Source organism: Parus major, chromosome 8, assembly GCF_001522545.3.
Source record: "Parus major isolate Abel chromosome 8, Parus_major1.1, whole genome shotgun sequence".
In the NCBI taxonomy this organism is placed as follows: domain Eukaryota; kingdom Metazoa; phylum Chordata; class Aves; order Passeriformes; family Paridae; genus Parus; species Parus major.
This window is the reverse complement of record NC_031777.1, coordinates 2,660,210-2,666,209: the sequence shown is the minus strand read 5'-3', so window position 1 is coordinate 2,666,209 and position 6,000 is coordinate 2,660,210. Positions and strand designations below refer to the sequence as shown.

Genomic DNA, 6,000 nt, shown 5'->3' with positions numbered 1-6,000 from the left:
GTCGGCTGTCACTTGGCTCGGCCGCTCCGCCCGGCTCCGACGTCTCCGCGGCATCCTCTTCACCCGTTAAGTCTCTTTCTAGTTTTAATTTGTTTTCCGCTGCTTGTCGTACCGGGGTGGCTGACGAAGGGAGAGGGTCGGGGTGTTCCGTTTTGCTGTTGTCTTTTCGCGTTGTGGGGGAAACCGCCTACCCCGGGTGTTTCTGCGGAGAAACAGAAACAGAACCCGCGGTGGCCCCGCTGCCCTCGGAGCCGCCCCGAGCACCGGGATGGCGCTTTTAAAGTTTAAATGTCGCTTTGCTCGTGCCTGTGCTGTGCCAGGGCGTCCTGCCCCGGCATTGCGGCATAGCTGTGTCTGCCCGCTCAAAGTTCTCCTGACATCCCCGGGAACATCTGCCCCGAGCGTTCTCTGACTTCATCGGTGCCTTTCACTGTGCCTGTTGGAGGCATGAAGGCTTCTATACGAGTATGACTGTGATGGGTTTTGTTTTGGTTTTGTTTTTTTCCCTGTGGATGCAGTTTTTGTGGTATATTGCCTGCTGTCGGTGTAGTTTTTGTGGAATAGTTAGGGTGGTCAGGCACTGGAGTGGGTTGCCTAGGGAGGTGGTGGAGTCGCCATCCCCAGAGATGTTTAGGATGTGTCTGGGTCTGGTTTAGTGGTTTAAGTGATGCAGTCGGTGAATGATTGGACTTGATGATCTTAAAGGTCTCTTCCAACCTTGACTATTTTCTGATTCTCTGATTGTTTCTGTCTCTGGATATAAGCTGTAGCTCAGCAGCCAAGCATCTCCGGGCACATTGTGTAAGTTTGCAGGTAGAGGTTTGTCTGTCAAATAGCCTCATTGTGTAGGTGAACAGTCCACTGTCTAGAAATTGAAAATTTAACACCTTTCTGGCCGTTTGGGGTGGAGGGGGGGTGGTCATCTTAAGCTGCTTCGACTGTATTACTGATTTGAAAACTCAAAGTCCTGTGACCAAAAGTGTTGTTGTGAGACAAACCCGTGGAGCTGTAAGTGATTCACAGCTTTGCATGTAAGTTCTCAGTGTGCTCTCAGGCTGTCTGCACAGACGGGCTAAGTTTTGCTGTGTCTTTGCTATCGTTCTGGTTGCTGCAACAGTTCCATTAGGTAATGCTTGAGATAATTAAATACAACTGAGGGTGTGGCCACGTGAACACTGTAAACTGTCGAAGGTTTTGGTTTCTGTGAGTGACGCTACTTTAAACAGAAGGTGTCCCGCTCCCACTAAGCAGAGCAACTTAATTTATGTAGTAATGGCACATTTCTGCAAGGGACCGGGGTTGCTGTGGAAATTACGTGCACCCAAGGAGCATTCAATGGCAGCACCTTGAGAGAGGTGATTGTGCTCCTCTGCTCTGCTCTTGTGAGACCTCACCTGGGGTGTTGCATACAGTTCTGGTGTCCCTAGCATAGAATGGACATGGAGCTGTTGGACCAAGTCCAGAGGAGGCCACAAAGATTGTAAGGGAGCTGGAACCTCTCCTGTGAAGACAGGCTGAGAACGTTTGGGCTGTTGAGAGAAGATTGCGTGGAGACTTGACAGCATGTTCAGTACCTGAAGGGACCTACAAGGAAACCAGAGAGGAGCTCTTTGTTGGGCATTATAGAGGTAGGACAAGAGGGAATGGCATCAAACTGAGAGACTGGTTTAGCTTAGTCTTTGGGAAGAAATTCTTCCCTGTGAGGGTGGTGAGGCCCTGACACAGGCTGCCCAGAGCTGTGGCTGCCCTGTCTCTGGAAGTGTTCAAGACTAGATTGGATGGGGCTTGGAGTAGCCTGGGATAGTGGAAGGTGTCCATGGCCGGGAGTTGTAACTAAATAATGTTTAAACCCAAGCCATTCTAGGATTTTGTGTTGCTGATGGGCATGGATCATCTTGTAGACTGCCTAGGGTGGATGTGGTGGTGACTGAAAGAAAGTGATTTTAAAATTATAGAACCTCTTGTTTGTGTGGGTTTGTTTTACTAAGCTTTGGTGCATAGCTCAGGTTTGAACACTTTACTGATAAATCTGGATCATATCTTTTATGTCTTGAAATAACTTTACTGGTAATTTGTGTCACCATAGCAAGAGTTTATCCTTTAAATGGATAAGAATCTAATTTTGGGGTTGCTACATCTCTACTGAAGATTTTGTTGGCTTGGATGTAATGAACTTGGTATCTCCTTTCACCCCTCTACCAGACATACAGCTGCTTTCTGCTAAAAAAGTTTCCTTGTATCAAGCAGACTTGCGGATAGTCATTAATGTGTTTAGTCCCGTTGACTTTAGTGTGCTCAGATGAAGCTGCAGTCCTATTAATGCCTTTCCAGTTAAGTTTGAAATCAGGAGGGTCAGTGCACACAGCACTGGATCTGTTCTGTATTGCCATGTCTGGGAAGTGAGTGAAGTTGCACAGCATAACATTAGTGGTGTGATGTTCTGCTGCTGCTTCTTTCCTCCCACTTTAACTATCCTGGCAGCAGCCTGATAAACTGAAATAAACGTCACCATGAAAGAAAAATTATTAATTTTCTACCAGGTTAGTGAGTTGAACTGGCTTGTGATGCAGTCAGGTGAGCATTGCATTTATGACAGAGTGACATAATTGCTAGAGAAGGTAGCAAGGAATATTTGGGTTCCTTCATCACAGTGGAGCTGCTAAATCTGCTCAACTCCCCCTTGAAAATTTACATCAGAGAGTCACCTTTTTATCAGTACAGCAGAACTGTTTAACTCTGCTATTGATGTACTTAAACTAATTCATGCCATTCAAATCAATATGAGTGTTAATGTGAGATCAGGTGTAGTGCTACAGTAATGATAACAGAAAGACTTTGGTGGTTGAGTGCAGAAAGAAAACTTTCCCAGTGCAGTCAATATATTAGGCATGTGGCTGGATTAGAACAGAAGTGCAAAATTTATCCATAGATGTAAGTGCTTGGAAGATAGATGTGTATCATTGTGCTAATGATATAATAGGCTTTAATGGACTGCTCCATTGAGAATAAAATTACTTTTATGCCTAAGTCTGAAACCTTTGTCAATATGCTAGAGAGAGAATAGAGCAAATAAATGAACTAATCAATTATACCAAGTCAATTGAAACTTGGTGAATGCTAACAGAAATTCTGGCTGGTTTAGCTTCCTAAGAACACTTCTCATCGATGACAGAATTTCTCACTAAGTCTCATCCATGGCAATGCACCAGGTGGAGTTCTCATACTGAAAAAGAAAAACTTTTAAAGGGATGGTGTTTTTTAAATATGAAAAAAATAACTTATTATTACATTTAGCTAGATCAAGAGGAAGTCTTTTAGCAGAGTCCTGGTCTCTGCCTTTGTAATGCAGTGTTTCAGGTCAGAAACAGAGCTGGTGGTCACTGTTCAGCTTGTCATGAGGTTTTTGTGTTTGGGGTTTTTTGACGTCTTGAGGTTTCATTGAGACAATTCTTACGTGCTCCTTCTGAATGCAATTCTGAGCAGAGGCAACAAAGGTGAGAAAGTGGCATTTGGAACATTTTCCCTGAAGTTTTCATCCACTTTACTCTGCTTTGAAAGAAAATAGCGATCATCCTGAAGTTGACACTGCCGCAGGTGAAGTCGCTTCTCTGCTTGTATATCTGTAGTCATGTTGAGAGGTTGAAAGTTGCTGTCCTTCTCAAAATTGACAGGTCTGGTTCTTGTACTTGGTTGAGAGCATTGGCTATAAGTTCTAAGGAGAGTCCCTCACAGTGGAGTGTTCCTTGTGAGATGAGGCAGACCTCGAGAATTTGAGCAGATTTTGCTGAATGGATTTATTATGGGCCACAGGAATTGAAATCTCCTAATGTGCAGTTTCTGGTAACTGGAGGTGGAACAACTGAACAAACTCTTGGTTTGAAGGCTGAGGAAACAAAATGCAGGAGTACCTTGTTGGTTCTAGAAACAGGAGTATTTTCTTCTCTGTCATAAATGCTAAGATCTTTGAAGTCAAAGAAAATACAGAACTTGTGAATGGATAGGCAAACCCTTGTGTGCATCTCCTTAATAAATGGATGCATTCTCTGTGCCTTTGTACTCTGATTTCTTCACGAACAATGAATCAAGTTACACTAGCTGTCACAACATTCATTTCAATAGATTTCCTCAGAGTTCCTCCTGGCATGTGATGCAGCAGAGGAAGACATTCAATGCATTTAACTTTCAGTAGAACCACTAGTGCATTTTTAGGGTGAGTTTTATTTTTTTATCACTTCTCCATCACTTGTGATGAAGCAGAGATACTTTTGCAAGTTGCCATGTCTTTTCATAGCAAAAGGATGTGGTAAGTGTTCATTCTCAGTACACAGTTGGAAAGAATCAGATTCAGAAATGTTTCATTTATAGAGAAATCTTCATTATAGTTTGGGTGCAGATTTAGTAGCTGACTGGTGCCAGTGATTTAATCATAGAACTCAGGAAACACTTTTGTATTTTCTACTGGGTTTTTTGACATTTGATGGATGTGTGTTTATGTCATTTATCTTTCTGGTTAACAGCTAGAGGTAGTGACACATGCTTTGAAATTTTTAAAGGCTCTTCTATCTGCAAGTGTGTGGTGTATCTTGATTGCTCTTTTTTTGTACTGCCTTAGTATCCCTAAAGCTTTTTGGTATCTAGCTTAAGACAAATCAAATTTTATTTCATTTCTTTTACTTATGAAGCTTTTTGTTTTGTTTTAATTCTTTTCCAAAGTAATGACGATCGGAATATGAATTCTTCTGGTATATATACTGCTTGTACTACGAGACAAAATATTGAATATTATCTAAAATTAGATCACTCAGAGCAGCTAACATTCATGAGCTCCTTGGGCATTGCTAGTGTTCACTTCCTTTACATTTCATTTGAAAGCTTATTGTATAAATGAGCATTGGAAGAAGGTGGAGGGAGGACCTGCCTGATTCTGCAGTGTCAGCTGTAGATTCTGGAGATGTGGAGCTTTTTGGACAAACACGTCATGCATTTGTTTGTTGTGCTGGAATTTGTCCTCAGTCCTGAGGAAGGTCAGTACATTGCCTGCATCTGATAGTGTTGAAAGGCAAAATTTTCTCAAAATATGCTCTGGACAAAGAAAGAATATGTCACTCTTGTATCAAAAAACCATTTCAAAAGCCCATATACATAACCAAAAAAAAAGCTTTGAACAATGTATTATGGATATTTTTAACTCTCATTTAAATGGGATAATGCAATATGGTAAGAACTTGGATTCCGGAAAAACGAGTAGGTTAACGTTATTTTTATTTCAGACTCAAGCATATCATAATAAATTGTATTTTGTGGTATTTGAGAAGACATGGAAAGTGTTTCTGGAATCTTTAAATATAATTTCCATCACTTTCAGCAGACTGGCTCAGCAAAACAATTTGCTCGACTGGGTCTGCCTGTGCCTGTCCACCCGTGTCTGTTACTGCCAGCAATGCAGAGCTTCAGCTGCACAGACAGGAGCTCCAGAGGGCTTTTCAAGATTCAGAAGTCACCTTTGTATTTATACATGGAAACTTAAAAAATGTTTTTGCAAACAGGAAAAACCCATCCCGAAAGCTGATTATTTGTGTCTGTGTGCATTTCCTCCCCAGACAGGTGTGCACTGTGTGAGGTGTGGGTGCAGTGGGACACACTGGTGCAGGGTGCCTTTGAGCTCCAGTGGTATCTCCACTGGTAAAAAGAAGGCGAATGGTTCTTGTTTTCCCCAGTCCCACTGTTCTCCTTGAGGCAAAAGCAAGAGCAGCTTCACACATTTACTCCTGGGGAGCAAAAGGCTGTGCAGGACTGAGACTGATCTGACTGCTCACCAGTGTTTCCATCCCTTCTCGTTCTGCTTGCATGGAGGGTGTTGCTTAGAGTATGACATAGATAAAACTAATAAACCAAATACAACAGGCAAAATTCTTTTAGCCTGTACCAGACTTCCAGTTCACTTTGCTTTACCACATAAACCAATTGACTTTCTGCCTGAATAAGGCAAAGAGAGACCCG

The 6,000-nt window shown here is 42.5% G+C and overlaps 1 protein-coding gene across 8 annotated transcripts in view; it reads left to right on the top strand.

The window, feature by feature from the left end:
* Positions 1-6,000, top strand: part of CEP350 (centrosomal protein 350) — a 69,324-nt gene continuing 63,324 nt past the window's right edge. For all 8 annotated transcript variants that reach the window (XM_015636579.1, XM_033516276.1, XM_015636577.1 and 5 more), the window contains exon 1: positions 1-65. The gene's annotated coding sequence lies outside the window, so the exon portion shown is untranslated. The remainder of the gene's footprint in view (positions 66-6,000) is intronic.